Source organism: Aedes albopictus, chromosome 3, assembly GCF_035046485.1.
Source record: "Aedes albopictus strain Foshan chromosome 3, AalbF5, whole genome shotgun sequence".
Classification (NCBI taxonomy): Eukaryota; Metazoa; Arthropoda; class Insecta; order Diptera; family Culicidae; genus Aedes; species Aedes albopictus.
The window spans coordinates 134,593,090-134,617,389 of NC_085138.1; the positions used below are offsets into that span (position 1 = coordinate 134,593,090).

The 24,300-nt window shown below is 38.9% G+C and overlaps 2 protein-coding genes across 3 annotated transcripts in view; one reads left to right on the forward strand and one right to left on the reverse strand.

Annotated features, from left to right (window-relative positions):
* Positions 1-7,968, reverse strand: part of LOC109419338 (extracellular serine/threonine protein CG31145) — a 341,080-nt gene extending 333,112 nt beyond the window's left edge. For both annotated transcript variants that reach the window (XM_062857335.1, XM_062857333.1), the window contains exon 1: positions 7,424-7,968. The gene's annotated coding sequence lies outside the window, so the exon portion shown is untranslated. The remainder of the gene's footprint in view (positions 1-7,423) is intronic.
* LOC115254245 (galactokinase) overlaps positions 1-24,300 on the forward strand; it is a 154,149-nt gene that overhangs the window by 51,210 nt on the left and 78,639 nt on the right. The gene's annotated exons all lie outside the window — the stretch shown is intronic.

Below are 24,300 nucleotides of genomic sequence, written 5' to 3' on the forward strand. Positions count from 1 at the left end.
TCTTTGAGAAGATTCCAGGAGGAGTACTTCGAAACCAGAGCGTTCATGATTAACAAAAAAAATTAATCATGATTAATCATTGATGATTAAAACTTCAATTTTGGTGATTATTGATTATGATTAATGATTAATGTGATTTTTAGGATGATTAAAGATTATGATTAATGATTAAAATTGGTTTTATCTGTGATTATTGATTATGATTAATGAATAAAAATGGCTCATTGATTAAAAATCATGATTAATCATGATTAATCAATCACAAAAAACTGGAAATGATTAAACTATATTTATTGTTTAACATGTTTTTGAAGTTTCAAAAGTAAAAGACAACTCTGTCCGGGAGATTTTTGAAAAACGAATCATAAGTTATATTATTTAGAACAGCATTTGAACCAATTAATATTGGATCATATATTTTATATGATGAATCATTTTTGGTGATGAATGATTAATGATTGATTAATATTTTTTCTTATGATTATGATTACTGATTAATGATTAGATTGCAAAAACAGTGTGATAAAGATTAATGATTAATGATTATAAGAGATTATTTTATGATTTTGATTAATGATTTTGATTAATCTTAATCATTAATCATTAATCATGATTAAATTTATGATTAATCATTAACGCTCTGTTCGAAACATTCTTAGGACAAAATCTGGAGAAACCGTATTTTTTTTCGTGTTGTCAAGCTGATTTTACACAATAAATATTGTACTATGATGACGTAAAACGAGAAATTGAAAAAAAAAATATGGTTACATACTTTCACAAAAGTTCAAACTTTTCCTTATTTTCACGCACCTCAACATATATAACCCCTTGAGGTACCCTTTTAAAATTTCAAAAATGGTAATTTCCTGAAGAATCAAAGATTTTTTTCAGTAAATTTCTTGTATAAATTTGTCGAAAGTTTGAATTCCGCATAGGCTTCCGTCAGGAAATTTTTCATTAATTCTTTCAAGGATTAACCTTTTAGTGCACAAATCTTTGATTTTGATCTAGATATCATTTTTCGTTATCTAAAATCGATTCAAACATGTTTTGGTAAATGATTCTTTCCAATTCTTGATTTTATGAATTTCGGTTTTCGATTTTTCTAATTTTTATTTTTGAACTTCCCCACACATTTATATTTTTTTCTGGAACATTTTTTTAGATGAAAACATTTTAAGATTTTATGATTATTGTTGTATTATATTTTTTTAATTTTTTTTTATGAAAAATTTTATTATCCGTGTAATTTGAGGGAAAATAATTTTAGAATGTATTCGACTCCCTCAAACTATTTCAATATGATAGAATTATCTAGGAAAATTTTAAAATATGGTAATTGTGGCGATTGAATACAAAATAACAAAATATGTTGTGGATGAAATGTTCTGTAAAACTGGCAACACGGATTACCGTTTAAAGAGTGAGAGTAGAAAATAGTAAAACTGTTGGTAGGAGGTAGCATCTACGAAAAGCGTAAATTCAATACCAAAATGTACGTATTTAATTATTAGAATTTAAGAAATATATACCTAAATAAATTGAATTTACAGTATTGAAGCTGTTAACATGAAAGCTGCTTTCAATCATTGGTTTGGCGCGCCGAGACTGCATCCCCTCCCCAACAAAATAATAAAATAATAATTTTTCAATGATTTAAAAAAATGTAAATACACTTTAAAAGACATCAAAAACCATTTTGAGATACACAAAACAGCCCTAAATATCAGGCAAAAATATAAAAAATCTGATTGTCCTCGAATCAAAAAATACAAAAATGCTCAAACTATACTCTGACTAAAGATGGGGTTGGGTATTGGAGGGTTAATCCAACAGTTTTCTCAAGGATTTTCCCTAAAAATCCTTTGCAAATTTCTGGAGGTTTTTTTTCGAGGTACTCCTGTATGTTTTTTCATAACTTCACTAGGATTCGTTTTTGGAATTCCTTTAAAACATCCTTCCAGGTTTCTCGAATTTTCTTAAATTTCAGAAATTCTTCTAGCATTCCTCTGACATTTTTTGAAATTCCTTAAAGTATTCTTTCAAAAATTACTTCAATTAGCCAGCCTTCAGATACCTGAAACTTCAATCATAACTCCAAAATTTCTAAAAATGCTTCTAATATTTTTTCACTGATTTCAGCAGCTAGATCAAATATTTCTTGAGAAATTCCATAAAAATTCCACCAGAAAACCATTCTAGGTTTCATGCAGCTTTTTCTAGCATACCTTCAAAACATGTTTCAAGATTTCCATTAAGGTTTCTTTTAGGTATTCCTTGGAAGTTTCTCCTGGATCTTCTTGAATGAAAACTCTGGGAATTCTTGGAAAAGTTCACCAGAATTTACTGCTTATTTATTTCAGGAAGTCTAAAATGGAACGCGTTATGGTTACTTCAAGGTTTCTTGGTAAAATCAGGAAATACTTTAGAAGTTCCTTTTTGTTTTGTTTTTATTAACATGTATTTTAACATTGAACTAATTCTGCACTTAACCCTAAAAGGGATACCTTCATGGCCTCAGTTTCGTCACCTCGCTGAGTGTGTTCCATCAACGACGAGCTCTGAAAGGCGCCTGGGGTCTAATATACCCCAGGTATCCCTTTTAGGGTTAATCAAGAAGTTCCTCCTAGAAATCATCCAATAATTTCTTGTACAATTCTTTGAAAACATTTCTTTCAATTATTACCAGGATAACTCGAGAAATCCCGGAAATTTCAGGATTTATGCGGGACTTCGTAGTATATGGAAACCTGGAAAGAATTATCAAAGGAGTGTATAGAAAAATCCCCGAAGAGAATTCTGCGAGGAATCCTTAAAATAATTTGCAGAGAAATCCAGTGAAATTTTCATCAAAGAACAAGGAGGAATATTTGAAGGAATTATTGAACGATTCTCAGGAGGACCTCATGAAGAATTTTCCCAGGGATTTCTAAGAAAAAAACTAGGAAGGAATACTGAAGGAATCCTTTAAGGAATTCGTGGAGCAATCTGTTAAGGCATTCCTTGGCCATTTCTAGACTTGTGTCTAGAAAAAAAAATGTTTAACGGAAGCTTGAAGAGCTCTGTAAAGAGGGAATACTTACAGGATTTTCTGGGGGAATCCTTGAAGGAATTACTGGACGAATCTTGGAAGGAATCCTTGGAGGAAACATTGAGGAAATCTTTTAGAAAGGAGAAAACTGAAGAAGTTGCTGGAGAAATTCTTGAAGAATTTTTTTAAGCAATTCTTGGGGGAATCCTTAAAGGAGTTCTAGGAGGCATTTTCGAAAAAAAAACGTGATGAAATCCTTGGAGGATTACTGGAAGAGTCTTTGAAGGAATTGCTGGAGGAATCATCGAGACAAATACTTGAGGAGTCTAAGAAGAAGTTACTGGAGTAATCTGCGAAAGAACTCGTGGTGGATTCCTGGAAGACATTCCTGGAGGAATTCCCTATGGAATGAATGACTGGATTGTTTTCCAGGATTCTATCAGAACTCCTAAAGACATCTTAAAAGGAATTCCTGAAGTAATTCTTGAAGGATTTTTTTAAGCAATTACTGGTGGAATCCTTAAAAAATGTGGTGAAATTCTCGAAAAAAAATCGCGGGGAAACGCTTAGAGGGATAGCAAGAAGAGTTCTTGGAGAAATTTCTGGAAGAATTTTTGAAGTCATTCGTTGAGAGATTCTTTATAAACCTGTCCTTTAAAGCCCTTTAAAAATTCATGAAAGAATTCCTGGAGATATCTTTGATACAATTTAAAGACGGACTCGTCAAGGAATTTCAGGGGGATTTTTTTTAGGAAATTACTGGAGGAGCCTTCCAGTAGAATCCTGAAAGATTTCCTGAACCAATACTCGAAAGTATGACTGGAAGAATCCTTTTAGGAATTTCTGAAGAAATCCTTGAAGAAATTTCTTGAGCAGTCCTTTAAGAAATTCGTGAGCATCAGCATGAGCATGAGCTTGAAGAAATTCAAAAAATCCAAATTCATGAAATCCTTGAAAAAAATTCTGGAAAAATCCTTGCGGAATTCTTTAGGAATTTGTGAGGGAATTGCTGGTCCACTTTTGGAGGGAATTCCTAGAGGAATTCTTGAGGTCATTCATGGAGAATGAATTACTGAAGAAATTGTTAAAGAAATTGCTGACGGAATCCTTGTAAGAATTGTTGGAGGAATCCTTGAAAAAAAAACCCTCAGTAATCCTTGAAGAAATTATTGGAGAAATCCTTAATGGAGTTCCTGGAGAACTTCTTGGCAAAATTCTTGTAGCAATTCTTGGAGAGATTTCTGAAGGAATCCTTGTAGGAAGTCGTGGAGGAATCCTTGGAGGAATATCTGGAGTATTCTTGGAAGAAATTACTGGAATTACTGAATCCGTGAAGTAATCCATAGCAGAATCCATGGAAGACTTCTTGGACAAATTTTTGGCATAACTTTTGGAGAAACTCGTAAAGGATTTGCTGGAGAAATTCTTGACTAAAATCCTGGTGAAATCCTTAAAGGATTTCCTAGAGGAATTCCATAAGGAATTGCTGCAAGAACATTTTGGGAATTCTAGAACATTTTTAAGCAGTTCCATTATTTTTTTATTTCGGAAATAAAAAAAAAATGCAAGAATCCATGAAGGAATTCCTGGAGAAATTCTAGGAGGAATTACTGACCACGGCTTGCCGTCGGGGGATGCATTGAGCTAATCGATGAGGCGTAGGCCGTTTTCGTTCAACAGGTAGTGGCACTGAACTTTACAATTGGTGTCGAACTGGATTCCTCCTCCTGGCCTACCTGAGCGTTTAGATCTCCTATGATAACGTTGCTTTGATGACGTGGCTTGGGCAGCGGTCGTACGAGCTGCGCGTAGAATGCGTCCTAGTGATATTCTTTCTGAGTGTAGAATGTTCACGCCAATTATGTTAAAATTGTAGATTCGGATGCACCGAATGGAGTACATATTTTTCTGATTTGCTTATATTTATTTTACAATTGGTTGGTGTATGTACATAGATTTAACGCAGTTTACATAAACCACGTTAAAAACTAAGCTATCAAAAAACTGCATCGACAGGTCAATCATGAAAACCAAAGCACTGCCAACGCGTTCGGTTATGCCCAGATCACAAACTAGAAGTCAAAGACTGTCAATCGCAGACCAGCGCGTACACAAGTTTCATAATTTCCCTCCCCGTTTTCAATCAATCGAGATTCCGTAGTTCATCATTGCGAATGATTGAACCCGCGCAATATCGTTCGTTTCTTGCGGCTATCCATTGCTTTTGCTTTTGCCATTTTCCCGTCGATGCACCACCATACACCATCACCGCGCAGCAGCTCTTAATGAAATTGCTTTGTCGTTTTGCTGAATGCAGTCAGCAATTAATCATGGGGCACTTTTACTTACGAGCTCGAAATTAAACAGCCATCCAATGCATGAATGAGTGGCTCGCATCAGAATGCAATCTATTCCACCCACTGCACTATGCCGCCGACGTTCCGATCACATCGAAGTGGAAAGAGGGTGCTCCAACCAACCGATGAGCAACGTTATCTTCAGCTGATTTTTTCCTTCCACCACACTGAATCAACTTCTTCTGGTGCTTTTTTTTTTCATTTATTCATTCTCTCATCCGCTGTCGAGGCCTGTCGGTGGCAGACAGTTTTCGCACCACATTCCTTCGAGGTACAGGTGTTGGGCAATTTTATGGCTTTTTTGAGTTCGCAGAAATTTAAATATCTTCTATCTTCTATCTTCTATCTTCTATCTTCTATCTTCTATCTTCTATCTTCTATCTTCTATCTTCTATCTTCTATCTTCTATCTTCTATCTTCTATCTTCTATCTTCTATCTTCTATCTTCTATCTTCTATCTTCTATCTTCTATCTTCTATCTTCTATCTTCTATCTTCTATCTTCTATCTTCTATCTTCTATCTTCTATCTTCTATCTTCTATCTTCTATCTTCTATCTTCTATCTTCTATCTTCTATCTTCTATCTTCTATCTTCTATCTTCTATCTTCTATCTTCTATCTTCTATCTTCTATCTTCTATCTTCTATCTTCTATCTTCTATCTTCTATCTTCTATCTTCTATCTTCTATCTTCTATCTTCTATCTTCTATCTTCTATCTTCTATCTTCTATCTTCTATCTTCTATCTTCTATCTTCTATCTTCTATCTTCTATCTTCTATCTTCTATCTTCTATCTTCTATCTTCTATCTTCTATCTTCTATCTTCTATCTTCTATCTTCTATCTTCTATCTTCTATCTTCTATCTTCTATCTTCTATCTTCTATCTTCTATCTTCTATCTTCTATCTTCTATCTTCTATCTTCTATCTTCTATCTTCTATCTTCTATCTTCTATCTTCTATCTTCTATCTTCTATCTTCTATCTTCTATCTTCTATCTTCTATCTTCTATCTTCTATCTTCTATCTTCTATCTTCTATCTTCTATCTTCTATCTTCTATCTTCTATCTTCTATCTTCTATCTTCTATCTTCTATCTTCTATCTTCTATCTTCTATCTTCTATCTTCTATCTTCTATCTTCTATCTTCTATCTTCTATCTTCTATCTTCTATCTTCTATCTTCTATCTTCTATCTTCTATCTTCTATCTTCTATCTTCTATCTTCTATCTTCTATCTTCTATCTTCTATCTTCTATCTTCTATCTTCTATCTTCTATCTTCTATCTTCTATCTTCTATCTTCTATCTTCTATCTTCTATCTTCTATCTTCTATCTTCTATCTTCTATCTTCTATCTTCTATCTTCTATCTTCTATCTTCTATCTTCTATCTTCTATCTTCTATCTTCTATCTTCTATCTTCTATCTTCTATCTTCTATCTTCTATCTTCTATCTTCTATCTTCTATCTTCTATCTTCTATCTTCTATCTTCTATCTTCTATCTTCTATCTTCTATCTTCTATCTTCTATCTTCTATCTTCTATCTTCTATCTTCTATCTTCTATCTTCTATCTTCTATCTTCTATCTTCTATCTTCTATCTTCTATCTTCTATCTTCTATCTTCTATCTTCTATCTTCTATCTTCTATCTTCTATCTTCTATCTTCTATCTTCTATCTTCTATCTTCTATCTTCTATCTTCTATCTTCTATCTTCTATCTTCTATCTTCTATCTTCTATCTTCTATCTTCTATCTTCTATCTTCTATCTTCTATCTTCTATCTTCTATCTTCTATCTTCTATCTTCTATCTTCTATCTTCTATCTTCTATCTTCTATCTTCTATCTTCTATCTTCAATCTTCAATCTTCTATCTTCTATCTTCTATCTTCAATTTCCTATCTATTTGTTTTACTGTTATTTGTTTTATATAAGAAAAACTGATATGACATTTACTAACTTGATCTTCGCTTCAAATTTCAATAATGTCATAAAAAAAAAATCTTAATCCGCATCCCATAAATCAAGACCTACCTGTACTCTCACTGTTCACCGCCCGCCGAGGGGGCCGTCTCTGGATTGGCCAGCATATGGATTTTCCCATTCATGGCAAAACATTTTTTGCTGCCGCTTCTGCTGCTGGCTTGGCTGGCGCTTGAGCGGCCGCCCGGTCTGTTCGTTGTTCGTTGAAGCTTGGTGATGTTTTTGATCGCTATTTTTCCGTTTATTCACTCAATCGAACAAACGCGCGCGCACACGGGGGAAAATATTCATACGAATTAAAAAGAAATAAACTGCTCACGATAACGCAAAATAAAAAAACAAAAATAACACACCGAACATTGCCGCCGCACACAAAACCCACCACTATCACATTTCGGTTGGAGCTTTTCCAGCAAGACCAGCGGGGATTGGAAGGCGAGGGGCCGTTGTTGGCGTGTAGAAAAAGCCTCAGCCTGTCCGATCCATCAACTGTGGGAACGAATCATCGAGCCTAGGAGGCGAGATCCATCCGGACGATCCGAATTGTGCTGGGGGTTATCTTATCACTTTCCCGTCCAATGCGCGGACAATCAATCCCGGCCCGGTCGCTAACACTACACTATGGTCCGAATGGATTGTTCTGCTGGAAAACGCCATTTTCTCTGATCTTGTTTATTTTAGGTGTATAATGTCTCGAAATGGATTAAGTATTGATTGGAAGTCATTTATAAATCACATATCTATATCGAATTGTTGGCTGTTTTACATGAACTTAGAAAGTTTCTAGAAAAAGTCATCCGACAACCTTAAATGTGAGTAATTTTATGTTTTATGTAACAAATGACTTGATTACTCAAACTTTGTAAATTGTAGTTTGCCCTGAAGATGAGTGAATAAACGCTCGAAACGTCGGCTGTAATTAAAACCGTTGTTTTATAAGCAACCCGATGGCCGAAAACGCGCCTGTAATTGTTAATAGACATATCTCCTATTGAGATTTCCAACAGAAACATTAATTGTGATAGCACAAATATCTCTGGTACTGGTGGTTAGTTAAGAGATGAGTGTAGCAACGATTGCAAGCTTGACAAGCACACGTGCTCGAGGCATGAAACGCGAGTTTGCCATTTCATTTTTGATGAAAATACTCCTTACGAAAGTAAGGATCTTGGACTAAAACCACTTGGGCTGTACCATTTCTCATAAATCTGGGAAGATTGAACGTGGCTGTTCTCGTATGCCGAAGATTGACCAATCGTAGCCACTGCCCAAACTAGACAAGATTGAAGAATTTGCCATCACAGCACAATGATAGCAGCAGCAATAAAACCAGATTGGTATCGATTGGAAAACGCTTAAGACGAGAGTACACAGAATACACTGTGTATATGTAAGGTGAACGAATCAGTTACATTTTCATAATTCCGCTTTTAGCCAGGTTTGCTTTTCGGGACTTTAATAGAAATTTGAATCTCTGTGACTCATTTGATAATTCCTTCAAACATGTTATTCCCAAATGCCATAAAATCTATCAGAAATATTGGTATTTTATAAATCTCATTAACCAGAATATTTGAATCCATAAGAGATTTTTGTGCCAGGAATATCATCAAAAAATACACCGCTAGCCATGATGGTCTCCCATAGCGGAAGGTCCAAAAGAGCTTGAAACTATTGAGAAATCATCATGTCTACAGGTCGTAAGCCCTGATTAAGTGTGGAACGTTTTGATGGCTGTGATCCCTGACCATCATGTCAAAAACCCAGGGATACCCAAGTGACCATACTGTTAGGGTGTAGGGGTTGCATGTTTGAGGCGCATATATTGACAGTCATTTCTATGGACCGTTAGGGCTGAGTAGGGTCGGGGAATGGATCTACGATTGCTGAATTATACTGAAAAAGTCGTGATTCAGCAGTGGTGGCACCGCTTTCCGCTTTTGTTCGGCCTTGGTGGTTTGTGTGGGATGGTGCGTTTCGGTGTGTGTGTGCTTTGTGCGTGCGGTGCATACGGCTTCAGCAGGGTGATTACTTGGGTAGTGTGGGATAATTGGGTTTGGGACTGAGGGGGTCGTCGTTGATAAGGCCGACATCATTGAGTGTTGGCGGTTGAATTGGTGACGATTTCTTCAGCCTTAAGATCTCATTTATACCACGCACAGACTTTTGGGAAGAGGGAGTACTTTGTAATGCAAGAAGGGGATATTAACTCTGTGTTACGGGTTGGGCGAGGTCATGAAGATAGACTCAACCCAGCACGCATACCAGGAACCTACATATTATCGAACTTGCATGAACCTAAAATCTTTTTCCATAGGGTTTCAGCGTATGGTCTTACCTTTCAGAAAAGCCTTTGTTCAAAATATTCTATCGGTAAAAATTGAAATAAATCAAGTTTGAAGATTTTCTCAAATGAGGTCTATTCAGAGCATAACTTTGCATATCATCCCGAACTGCAAACAACAAGGCATCGTGCGTGACCTGTCACATACCCGATGGTCTCTTCTTAGTTTTATAAACATTATATTCACTTGTCATTTCTCCGGTATCTGTGTTACATGATCAGCCCAAGGGGGTCTGCCGTGGTTAATTAGCTATTTTATTTTTATTTTTTGGGCTTCGTGGTCATGCGGTTAGTGTTGGTAAACGTTTAGGTGTATATGTAGTAAGTCATGGAGTAAGACTCTGAAGAAACTTTTCGTGAAATGAAAAAATCCTAACTAGCTTCTGTGTGTTGTCTGTTATATGGTGGTATTTAGTCTGTCTAGCGTCTGGCAGAAGACGGTGTGAAATGCAAAAAAAAAAAAAGAATTCAGGTTCATGCAAGTTTGATAATACTTAGGTTCCTGGTATGCGTTTCTTTACGTTTCGGCAATGATTGTTGACATCTTCAGGGGAAAAATTTTTGTTCGTTCTGTGTCTGTTGAACTAACCAAATGATTTGTTGAAAGAGTTTGTTGACTGCTTAGCAGAAAAATTCAACATTCAGTGCATCCAAAGAGTCGAACACTCAAACTTCCAGTTATACGATACGTTTATCAAAGCCTCCTCCAGAATCCCAATGTTAAGTACTTGGCATGAACAGCATGTTGAAACCCCATCTTGGGAATTCATATTGTGTGTAACACCCTGATTCTATTTCGCACCATGATCATACATTACACCGTCATTGTAATGAGCTAACCCCCCTAGGCAAGATCCCTGCACACGCTAGTGCAAGGACTTCCACCGCCAAAAATGTGTAGATGGAGCACTTTGAACTTAGCATATCGCAAGACCTCCAAGTACTCAGTAACAAAAAAAACGAGCAGAATTTTCCTCCCAAATTCCGTCAAGTTCAATCTTTTGTAACTTTGGCAATTATTAATATATTTGACTGAAAATTGCACCACTTCATCATCAGTTTATATTGACAATCTATGGTCAAAATTTCAAATTAATATAAATTTCATATTTTGACTTATGATAAGTTATGTGAAAAAAAAATACTTTCGAAGGAATCCGTATTTTAGTGAATAATTGAAGTAGCTTTATGAAAATTTCACTGCAGCTTCAGAAAATATAGGATACAATTTTCATCCAGTGTACATTATTGTAAGCAAGTGATTTGTCTCTATTGAAAAGACTTTCAGCCCTTGGCTGGTTCGTCTCTACCCTGTAAGCAAGTTGACGGGCATCACTTGGTAACGCATTGTAATATATAGTGACGCGTGTAACATCACTTGTTTGCTTACAATAAAGTTTTTACAGTAGCCAACATTTGAAATTCATACACAAAACTTTTCTATTCATTATCATATGTTTGTAACGGATTACACGTAACACACGTAAACGCGTCATACAATATTAATTGTTTATCAACATCTTAGAACTAAACATTAATGGAACGAATTGACGTCGGCTTTTTTGCTGCACCGGTGCTTCATTATGGTCAATACGGAATGAAAACTGTGGGCATCCAAATAAATACTTCAACATTGACGATGGTTGTGGCCTAAATCACTGGAAAACATTTATTCAAATTTCGGCCACATCATTTCCTATATTTTCTGAGATTGCAGTGAAATTGTCATAATGCAACTTCAAATTTCACTAAAATACGGGTTTTTAAAAATAATATGTTCAAAAATGGCTTTTAAGATCGATTGCTCCTCATCAATTTCATCCAAGTAAAAGGACAATAAGGATGACGTCACAAGTTAACATCTAAAATTGAAGTTTACACAGTTAAATAGAGTGCCTCGTCTGCTGGTATACCTTGTGCTTCACCACACACACATTGCTGCCCTCGTTTATGCTTCTTAGTTGTTTTCCACCCAATTGTTAGCAGGACGATGGCATTACGTAAATAAAATCTGATGGAAAAAGCTGCGATATTGTGGTAGGGGTAAAGAAGATAGCTGGTGTGGAAATCGTACTGGCGAATGTTCATGTTACTTATAATATTAAACAAATATAGCAATTCACACCGTCTTCTGTCAGACGCTGAACAGACTATATATTAATATCAATACACAGAAGCTAGTTAGGATTTTATCGTTTCACGAAAAGTTTTTTCCGAGTCTCACTCCATGACTTACTAGATATACACCTAAACGTTTACCACCATTATCGCATGACCACGAAGCCCACAAAATAGAAAAAAAATGAACTAATTAACCACGGCAGACCCCCTTGGGCTGATCATATAATACAGATGCCGGAGAAATGACAAGTAAATATAATGTTTATAAAACTAAGAAGAGACCATCGGGTATGTGACAGGTCACGCACGATGCCTTGTTGTTTGCAGTTCGGGATGATATACAAAGTTATGCTCTGAATATACCTCATTTGATAGAAAATCTTCAAACTTGATTTATTTCAGTTTTTACCGATAGAATATTTTGAACAAAGGCTTTTCTGAAAGGTAAGACCATAAGCTGAAACCCTATGGAAAAAGATTTTAGGTTCATGCAAGTTCGATAATATGTAGGTTCCTGGTATGCGTGCCCAGGTGACTGTGCGGCTCGGACAATGATGCATGAATGAGTGCGGTGTGGGTGAGGTGCGCTGCCCTGTGGGTGCAGTTGAGTCCGGGTTGTAGTGGAAAGAGACCCTTCTCTACTCTAGGTCGGTTTCGGTTGTACGGGCGAGGTAGTGTTTGTCTTATTTGTGTGCCGTGTTGTGCGTGATTTGCGGCTCGAGCAGCGTGGTTACTTGGGAAGTATTGTGCTCTGTAATCTAGATTTTGGTTTTAAGGTGAAGCTTAGGCTGGGCTGTGTCTCGGATTTGTTGGGCGCAGGTCGGGAGAGCTGGTGGCAGTTTGTGCTGGGGGGTTTGCTCGATTGGTTATTCACTGATGGTTGCCAGTCGATCGACTTATCGGCGCTGCCTGTCATTTGGTTCTTGGGGTTTGTGCTCTCGAGGTTCGGGGCGTTGCTTCGTTGTATCTTCGCTTCAATACTAATATTCCTTGTTTGATTTACCTGACTGTTTTTTACAGGTGCTTGACTCATTCTATTTCATAGATTGCCAAATTTAAGGGTAATGGTTCAATAGGGTGTTAGCAATCAGAGTGGATTAGAACGAGTTGGCGTCTACAATACACCAACACTAACACACACACACTCCAATACTTACACGCACACATGTACCTACAACTAGCTGTAAAAGACCAGTGGGCGGGACAATGGTGCCTACCCAACAGTAGTAGGTGGGGTGTTTGGCTTAGCTACATGACTTGGTCCGGCAAGCCCATAAACATCAATTGGTAGACGTATTGCCTAGTGAAAAGACAACGCAGATGGGCGAAAGCCAGGGGATGCGTTGATAATAGCAGAATAGCAGAACATCATCAAAAAAATATGTTTGAGGTTTTACTTAATTTGCGGATTTTTTTTTTAGCATTTAACAAACAAGACATTTAACGAAAAACGTATCTTGAATCAATTGAATGAAAATAAACTGCTTATCTAATATGGTTATGGAGATGGAAATTCCAGAGGGATTGCAACATTTCTGGAGTTGATTCTGGCAGATGCGCGGAGGGAGTATCTAACTAAACGTGAAGCTTTGTAACCGTGCGGATAGCGTCACCGAGTGTATAATCAAACCAAGCTATGGGGCGAGGGCTCGATGAAACCTTTTGCGAGAAATGTTTCTTCATCGTACCCACTGACTGGTGTATAAATGTATATCGTGAGAATACAATTATGGCTGTCACAATGGTCGCCTTGGTCCCCTACTCTCGTTTTCAACAGCACCAATCTTGAACATTCGCAAATAAATGCTCTCGATTTGGATGTTTTTTTTTTTAGTTTTTATTAACGTGTATTTTAACTCAAATGCTAATTCTACACTCCTTTGGATTTGGAAAAGCTCCTACCTCTTTTTGCAAGTGAGCAAAGCCAAGGTGAACAAGCGCGGCTTGGTTTGATGCTCCGTTCGTCAGATTTGTGCAAAATTGCAATGGGATTTCTTGATGTTTTACCTTAAGTTTCGTTCATTCTGTACAGCCTCTGGCTGAAGACAGTATCCGTGCCATTAAACGAAGATTTTAAAATATCTGGCAGAGTTTCTCAAAATATTTGCACGTTCATTTTGTAAGTGTGTTGGGTTTAAAAATGGTTTCAAATAAATGTAGATGAATATAGGGATTTCGGAAGATTTAAGGATAACTTTTCTAGGTTGTCTAAGGAAGTAATTAAAAGGTGAGGCAGGAAAAAATCGAAAGAGTTTTTCTCATTTCAAGCCTCATTGTCATCCATTTGACGCTAATCAGTACCTATTTTGACTTCCCATCCCCTACATCAGGTTGTCTTTTTCTTTGATTTTTGAAGTATTTTACATATTTGTGATTTACCTAACAACACTGCAACTAAAACTTAAGATAAACAGCATTTTCAAACCATTGGAAATCAAACCTAATACCACATTGTACATTTGATAAACATTTCACAAACTCATGTCCCCTTGAAGAAAGTTTAATAAAGAAACCGAAACATCGAATGTAGGAGTAACAACTATGTTTGCTTACCACTTGGACTGCTACTTCCAAGCAATTATCTCGCTAAACAATCAACTTTATTTTCTTCTTTATTTAGAAAATCATCAAATTTTTGTGTTTATTTCACCTAGAATGTAAAACTACACTCCAGCCGTCCTGATTGGTACTGCGAAGTACCATTTCATGTAATGTCTATTGCGCGTCCAGTAAACTGATAGCCATTCTTTCGACATACATTATTGTCACAAGTTTGAAGTAATTTACATCCATTTTTTTTGCATGAATTGAACATGGGCTTTGACTGATACGGTTCCGGGTCATTTGGACGAAAGGGTCATTTGGCTGAAAGCCGTTTGGCCGAATGCCGTTTGGCCGAAGGAGCAATGACGAACTTAAGTGATCATGATACTGTTGTCTATATCAGTGTAATTCGAAAGAACAACCTATGGTTCAAAGAGTGGAAAATATCTGCTAAAAATATTCACAGTTTCAACGCCAGCTAATCCCTTAATGGTCAAACTAGAAACAATAGCCTATGATTAACAAAATATTTCTGATGGTCATATTGGCAGCTAGAATGTTATCCAGAGTTTGCCCACGCTTTCAATTTATTTTTATCAGAATTCGGCCAAACGGCATTTGGCCAAACTACCTCTTCGGCCAAATGGCATTCGGCCAAATGGCCGGACAGCGACTGATGCTCTGTCATAAAGTACAAATAGTCATAATAATATACGTGAACTCAGTAATAACACCTTGAAAATGTCGTATTTTTTTCTTGCCGCATCCTGTATTTAATTGAAGGTAATAGTGGAACATATTTCTCATATTTCTGTTTTTATGACAGAAATGCCGCAGAAATCCGTGGAGATGTTTTCCAGTAATACGGAGAAGTTTATCACTCCCTTTGCTGATATTATTCTGAGGGTTTTCCTAATAAAATTAGTCACAAAAAAAAACATTTGGAGGATTAATGAGATATTTGTAGCTGTTCCAGTTGGTGATACAAATGATTAAATCACTATCAAATTATACATGTCCAGATAAAATAGATTGAACTGAACAAATTATCTTTGGAATCGAAACGAAGCGCACGATGTGGAGTCTTTATTGCATAGAGAATGAGAACGTTCTTAAGCCAATGATCCGGGAAAAAACTGTGAAAGGAAAGAACTCTACAAGCAAGAGGCATTCTTTGGTCAAGTATTTCCCAAAGAAGATTCTGATTGACTTCTTATGTATGTTTTAGTAAATCTCTTTGCAAAAAAAATCAGAAGAAAGTTTCACTCGCAGACAAATCTATGGTAAAATCAAAAATATTTGAGGTAAATTCAAATGAATTGTCAATATGTTCAGGCCACAATAATAAAACTGTTTCAAACAAATCAAACGTTAGATTTGAAGCAAATGCAATCCATGTTTGAAACAAACATGCATTTTGTATTCATTTCTGACAGGTTATGTTAGAAATAAAAAAAAAACATTGCCGACTGTGGCGCGGATCTGGTGTGATGATTAAAGCACGTGAGTGACGTGACGTGACTATCACGGCGAGGGCCTGGGATTCGAATCCCACTCCCAACAAATTCGCAAAATGTGAAGTGAAGGAAGGGAAACTAAAGCGTGGGTCCCGAGATGAACTAGCCAAGGGCTAAAAGTCTCGTTAATATAGAAAGAAACAAAAATTGCCGATTGCCTGGTTCAGATCGCCAACATCAAGACCATAGGTGCAACCAGAGGAGATTATCACCAAAGCTAATGACTCAATAAACCACCCATTGTTCTGCTTAATGCCGAAGAACAGGAAGTTGATGCTCCCAGTACAGTTCAATATCATATAAGCCTAGGAGCTCTTTCGAAGATATTAGTTTGCTCACTAATAAATCTGTTAAGTATATCAATTTGGTGTCATTTGAATAAAATACACCATGATATTTGAAGGACCCTGCATGAGTTTCTTCTAAAATTCTTTCAGCAGTTCATTCTGGGATTCCTCAAGGAATTTTAAATTCCTCCAGCACTTCCTTCTGGGATTTCTCCAAGAATTTCCTTTGGGATTCCATTTGAGATTTGCTCCTTTTTGTATTCTTTCGGGGTTCCTTCAGAGGTCCCTGCTTGATCTCCTTCCGGAGTTTCTTCTTAGATTTCTCCGGGAGTTTTTTTTTCTAAGGTTTTTCTAAAAGTTTATCCATGGTTTCCTCCGAGAGTTCTTTCAAGGTTTTATTCTTCTCTGTTCCACCAGTTTCTTCGGACACCTCTTCAGGGATTTTACCCGGAATTTATTTTGAGATTCCTTCAGAACTACTTTCTGGGTTTCCTAAAGAAGTCCATTTCGAGATTTCACTCAGATATTCGTTCCGAGATCTATGCAGGAAACCGCTCCGGCATTCTTCCAAAATCCCTCCAGGAGTTGCTTTTGGGATTCTTCCAGGAGTTCTGTTTCAGATTCCTTCAGGAATTCCTTCTTGGATTCTTCTGGGAGTTTCGTCTGGAATTCCTCGAGGACTTCCTTCTAGGATTTATCCAGGTTTTTTCACAGGACTGCTCCATGATTTTTTTCTGGCATCCTTCCATTCACTCCTTCTGGAATTCCTCCAGGACTTTCTTTCTTAGATTTCACCAGGAGTTCTATCTGGATATGTTTCGGGATTCCCCAAAATTTGTATTCGGAATTCCTTCAGAATTTTTTTCCGTGTTTACTTCAGAAATTGAACCAGGAGTTTCTTCCGAGACTCTACAAATAGGTCCTTATGAGATTCTTCCAGGAGTTTATTGAAGATGTCTACAAATGTTCCATCTAGAATTGCTGCAGGAACTCCTCACGGAATTTCTTTTGGAATTTTTCTATGATTTCCTTTCAAGATTCCTCCAGTAGTTTCTTCTGAAATTCTTCTGGAAGGTTCTTGAGGGATTCCTTTTGAAATTCCTCCAAATCCTTTTGGGATGTTTTCAAAAGATTTGACCTTGAGAAATTCCTTACAAAGCTGCTAGAGGAGCTCCTTAAGATATTGTTGGAGAAATTCTTCGAGGAAGTCCTGTAGAAACTATATAAGGAAATCCTAAAATAATGCCATAACGCCAAAAACTTGAAAAATTTTTCCTTTGCAAGTTTAGCGGCGTGCAGCGTCCTTTAGCAAGCAGCCATCTATTGGTCGTGAGAAGCATTTGGAAGGAATTCACTAAACGGCGTAAAACGCTACGTTGAATATTTTTCTGCGTAAACGTCGCGATCACCAAGGCAATCTTTGAATATTTTAATCGCAATTTAATGAAACGAATATTTTACGCTCTTAAGTGAAACTCCTTATATTGAGTTTTTAAACTTGAAATTTTATTGTATGTTATTCATGCGGTTTCGTTAAACACATTTCTACTGAACGACACACAGAGTGATAAAGATTTTAAAAATATTTGCTGGAACTCTACTGTTCATCAATATGATTACCGATCTCTGATGACCGTTTATCAAAAACTCCCTTCAATATTGCGAATATGAATTGCCAATTCTTTATTGATAGGGTTGTTTCGGTTGCTACGACAAGTGATAGCAGTGGTCGATGTACCTTACAACCCAAACTCGGAAGAGCATATATGAAGTTGTTGAAACGAGATTGATAAAAAGCAGTTGAAATTTTACGCACTTCACTATATTAGACTATCTGACCCCATAACGATTAAGTAAACACACCTCCGTGTACCCACCGTAAAATGTCACGTGGTCTATGGGCAGTCTCTGAGAATAGACCACGTCTTGTCAGCCAATATTGGTGTGTATCTGAATTGATCCATTAAAAGAAAACGTAGGTAAACGGTTTTGTTTTTCAATGATTTATGTAGTTTAAAAGATTTTGGACCATCCTAACAGCAACAAATACATGATTATGGGTTATTTCAGTACCAATACATGATTTACGAACCCTCAAATTAAAAGGTTAATCAAAATCTACGTTCAGAAAGAACATCGTGATGGCTTTTTATCTATTATTTTTACAGGCTTTCCAAAATCAGCAGGTTTCAAAATTTTGAACCACCCTAATATGGTTAAATCAAAATATATGAAAAGTTCCATATCAGAAATAGATTTAGGGAACTAAAATCATCATAACCTGTGAATTTTAGCAATGTCGGTTAACATTTGAGGTTTTGTCCGACTTTTGTATGGAGGCCAGCCACTGTGCATCACAAGGAAGCATTTTTATTGGTGAGTTAGTTCCACAAAACTTTTAACCTTCGCGTCCTCAACACCACACAACACATGGCATTAAAGCCATTTTAATTCGATGTTTTAAAGATCCAAGCCTACAGAGTTCCATTTCTAAATAATACGTTTTACTTCGCATCTTCTCGAGCACCAATCTGGAGCGACGGTGACGGTACTCATTGTCCACACAACATCAATTCACTCGTGACAAATGAATCATTTGTTGACCGCCCTGATGCTTTACCCTCTATTTTCTACTCCGAACAACGCACTCGTGACAAAGTTTATTTTGGAACTAGTCGCGCACAATGCTTGACTTTCATCTATGCACTTGCATGCAATATTTTCGACACATTCTGATGCCCTATGTGGAACAGTTTGCAGAGCCTAAGGTATTGTAAGTAAACACTAGCACTAAACTAAAAGTGCTTCAAAACGTAGTTCTTTTTATAGGATGTAGAGGCTAAAAGTGTTTAAATTCCATCGGACCACATCGGATTGTACAGAGAGAAGAAAAAGATGCCATTCACTAGGGCCCTTCACTAGGTACAAATCCGCTGGAAAGAATGACATCACTTTGAACATCAACAAAATTTTTAAAACAACATTGAAGAACAAATAAAGAGGACTGAAAACAGAGTTTTCCCTTATTAGTTATCCATTCAGACCACAGTGCAACCTAGACAAAAACTGTTTTGACGACTGAGGCGTAGAGTTGCCGAGATTTCACACATTTTAGGCTGATCCGGATTCCGGAAGGGCTCACGAACCGGGAATACTAATAGGATCGGTGGTTCGAATGATTGATGACCGGAATGTACTTTTTTTCCCGCTCGGCTCCGGCTGTCTCCAAACCAGCACACACTATAGTAATCCTATCCACATGCTCCGACTGCTGGCTGGCTGCCGGCGATGGTGCTGATTCAACACAGAAAAACCATCACAAACCCCCTGAATCCCGGCTCCACGACGGAGATACGAACCGATCCGGTATCACTCGCGCAAGTTGACCAGGACGAAACGCATTACGAGAACCAACCGACAAACGAAAAAAAAAGTCGATCCTAAAAACCCGTTATCACATTCGCTGCTTTGATGCGACTAAAGCCATAACACCCGCGCTGCAATCGTCAAATCAACACCCTCCTCACCTAAACCAACCAGCTTGCTTGGCAGAAGACGGTGCGGTGGAGCTTACCTTGAAGCAGCCACACGCGCCCGTTCGGTAGGACTTGGTTGGCGCCGCGGCGCTTTTTCCGGCTGCATGCTGCATTATTGCACTGCAAAATGTTTGGCCGCACACACAGTCGGAGCAGTGTGGATTGGTTGGGGATTTTCTCCCATGCCTTGAAGGCAGGTGGTGAGGCGGCGGTTGTTCGACACCCTCGCACAAGCCAAGGGAAATCCGAACGCCACTGGCGGCTTAGCTGGCGGTGTGGTGGGCCACTGTGGAATTGAGGGTTTGTAAAGAAAAGTGTGGAAGCGACTATTGGTTTCATCCTGAAAAACTCGACTGCCCAGATTGGAGAAGAGCATATGAAGATCATATTGCTTATAAAACTTATACCAAAGGTACAATTTCTGCTCAACTTCATTGAACCCTTTGAAGCCGGATTTTTTTCCAAGCGTTATTATGGAGTTTTTTCTACGTTTTTCTGTAGTTTTGCTGGTCAATAGCATAAAAACAGTAGAATGTTATGCAGAATATTTTTTCTGGATATCCTAGGCCATCCAAACTATTCTTGAGTTTAGATCCTTAAGTCTACGGGTATAACGGTAACTACTTTCTTTATACAAAGCTACGATTTCGAATCTGTCATGTCCAGTAAGTCTTCTGAAAGGTTAGTAGACAATATCAGACCATTCGGGATATCCTAGGTCATCCAAACTGTTCTTAAGTTTAGATCCTAAAGTCAACGTCCTTTAACTCCGTGTTTCAAAGTGGCGCATCAGCTTGAGTTATGCTACTGCATTTGAAAAATTTGCACCAAAGTCCCACACTACAGCAGCAGTGCACAACAACCGTGAGCCTCGCGGAAAATCGCAGCGAGTAAACGTCGAAACAAACGAGCTCAGAAAAACAAAAAATAACTTGACTTCAATACAAATATAATGAAGAAAAATTATACGAACACATCTAAGCCGAAGTTTGCATTGTTTTGCACTGCCTGTCCGGCTCCGCTCCGCTATCAGCAGCCGTCCGATGACGACGATTCGGCCCTTACCTACGAAACGAAGTCTCATAGCCCTCAGTGTGGGTGCGATGCATTATGCAGTTCAATGTTTTCGCTCGGCCACTACCACCGGCCGTTCGTTTGCTATGGGGCGCGCTTATCAGAAAACCAAACAAACGGAAACACAACGCGCTGCAGCTACCTAGTTTGATGAGCGTTTGGTTTGGGTTGGTGCGGAATAGCCATCGAAACAAATCAAATTATTGGATGGACGTGCAGCATAATGAAATTCAGCCCTCCTTCGTTTTGAGTAGGTGCCTACCTATCATGCGGTGTAGGACTGGCAGTTGATTGACTTTCGACATGAGGTTTTTTGAAAACAATCATGATTTCAAATTGGATCGAATATTGGCGTATTGAAAATATGTGATTTGTATGGAATGGAACCTTCTTTAGCTCAGATACAAACGCTTAGTTTTACAGCAACACCATACTCCAAAATAATTATGCAGAGTTCTACCGAGCTAAAATTGCGGAATTTCAGTGATTAGCACTGGCTTTCGTTTTTTCCTGCTCGGGTCTGTTACTGCGACCAGTTATTAGATCTATCGTGATATTACCGGTACCCTTAGTGTTTTTCATGTTGCATTACTCAATTGCCATTGAAGGGTAATAAAGGGGATACAGTTTTTGTTTGGTTTTCTTAGAAATTTGATTTTTTTTATATCGAAAACAAAACAAGAGCACTGGGAATTGATCATGCATCAGAATCCTAGCATCACGCCTGTTTCACAGCTAAATGTTCCCCATTAAGAAATTTAGAACCCTGGTTTTAACATTAGCAGTATGTACAGTATTGTTCCGATTTTATCACGCCCCTTTTCGAAAATGCTTTCAAATATTCTACAAAATCTATACGCATTTTCAATATTTTTAACGTTGCAAATCGCGCCTTCAACATCGATCTTGAAGAAGAGGGAAAACACTTGCTCTCAAATGTAACAACAAATTAATTAAAAATGAAGGACTGACGCGTGGAGGGCGTGATAACATCGGAACATTACTGTAATACCATTCTAATAAAGGAACAAGTGCTCTGCAATAAGGCTTCTAGTATGTTCCTTGCATACCAGCACTTATCAATTTTAGTAACGTTAATACATACATGGATCCCTTAACCAATTTCATAACCTTTGCATCATGTTTAGCCTCGGACGGCGAGGTTGTTAGCTATCTGCATAGTAAAGTTGGTTGACTTAGTTTTGTTCAGAGGCCGTAAGCCACCACAAAACCAAAATTGGAAAAGTAGGACGGCACCAGGTTTCGGTTTGGTAGATGTAGCTCCGTAATGCAACATGAAAATGTGATCAAGCCCGTTAATGATCGAGTATCTCCCCCTCAACCACCGCCTGATACATTGGATTGAGGATTCCTGTTTAGTGAACTCTAACCCCCAGAACCCCGGTTCGTAGTCCTATTCCAAACTGGCAGCTACACGGGTACAGCATTCATCATCAGCAACGTTTTATTAAAATCCAGCTCATTTCGGAACCCTCTGAAATTCTGAAACCCTCTAAAACTCTCACGAACCCCATGCAACGCCTTGAGATCCTCTGACACCCACAATGCGACTAAGTAACGTCTCTGAAACCCGCCAAAAATGTTCTGAAACTTCCTTAAATGCCTCCAAAATCTTCCAAAACCCCCTTCTTTTTTGTTCTTCTAAACCATAGGGGGAAAAATCTGCTCATCAAACACCCTAACAGGAAGGTAAGGGTAGTGTGGGGTTTTGGGCCGTCTTCTAAAACAATAGTAAAAGTCAGGGCTACTCTATCCTCGACCCACTAAAACACATTCGCCAAACCCTTCGTCTCTCCGGAACCACCAAGAAGGCATTGTTTCAGAGAGGGGCTAGTGCACATCGCACTCTCAAGGTTAGCTGCGTAGCCTGCAGCAACGAACATCGATGACTCCCCAGACAACCAGTAATCGTATGAGATGTTACATAAGATGATAAAGTGGAGGCCATATGCGTACATGCCTCCATTTAGGCGCATTCAAAATGTACGCATATGGCCTCCACTTTATCATCTTATGCAACACCTTATACGACCACTGGTTGGCTGGGTCGCTTTGGAGAGTCCATCCCGGTAGCATGCTGGCGCTTAGCCAGTTTCCCGAGTGGTCCTCGCCACTCTCTTTGTTCTCGGAAGGCGGGCAGGATCAACCCCGCCCGCGCCCAACTGCTTTGCAGACATCAAGAACTGATGCCCACGTGCAACCCGATCTGACCTGCTGAAGACAAGGGTGTCACTACCCTTCAGGCCCTATCAGCTGCACCAGAAGGTTGCTGACAGCAGGGTCTCCACCTGCCCCGACCCTTGCCGGGGACCCCTTTCCAACCGCGGACGCTCGGATCTAACCCAGTAGACCGACGCCACGACAGCACCGCTACCGGGACTTCCTCTCCGCGGCCACTTAATCGCTGTAAGGGTCGATCTCGACCTACGAAGCCGACTCCGAACCCCTGGACCACCTCTTGTACTGCATCTGGACTAGCCATTCTCCGAGTCCACGCACCACCTCCTCTGTAGCTCCCAGACGATATGGGTAATAGCCGTTGAAACGGCGTTCCAGCCAAACTCATCCCTACACATCCTCTGGACCAAGTTGTCTGGGTTTCTGTCCTCCCTGCATGTGGCAAGCATGTGGTCACGCATTGTGCGAAAACGCGGGCACACGAACAAAACGTGTTCCGCCGTTTCCTCTAAACCATTGCACACTGGGCATTCGGGAGAATCCGCATGCCCGAAACGGTGTAGATACTGTCGGAAGCAACCATGACCTGTAAGGACCTGTGTCAGGTGGAATGTAACTTCCCCATGGCGCCTATTAATCCAACTATTTACCCTCGGTATCAACCTATGGGTCCACCTTCCTTTGGTGGAAATGTCCCACGCGCGCTGCCATTTGACCATAGAGGCCATCCTGGCAGTCCTGGGTATGCGTCTTGTGCCGCGCATTTCGAAGCACTCCATGTCCTCACTGATAAGAATGCTGATGGGCACCATACCAGTAATGACCCAGAGAGCGTCGTGTGACACGGTACGGTACGCGCTCGCAACCCGCAGGCACATAAGCCTGTAAGTGCTTTCCAGCTTCCGTCGGTAGCATTCAGTACTTAGCGCGGTGCCCCACGCCGGGCCGCCATACCTAAGTATGGACGTAGCAACACTAGCCAGAAGCTTGCGCTTACTGGCGTACACCGCAGAGCTATTGGACATCATCCGGGACAGTGCCGCAACAGCCGTGGAGGCTCTTTTACAGGCATAATCGACGTGGCTATCGAAGGTAAGCTTATCATCGAACATCACGCCCAAGTGCTTGACAGAGCGCTTTGACAGGATAGTGCACTCTCCTACACTGATCTCCGTCTGCTGCTCCGACTTCAGGTTGTTAACAACCGTCACCTCTGTCTTGTGGTGAGCCAGCTCCAGTTTCCTGGACCGCAGCCACGCCTCCACAACCTTGATCGAGTGGTTGGTAGTCAACTTTACCTCCTCGA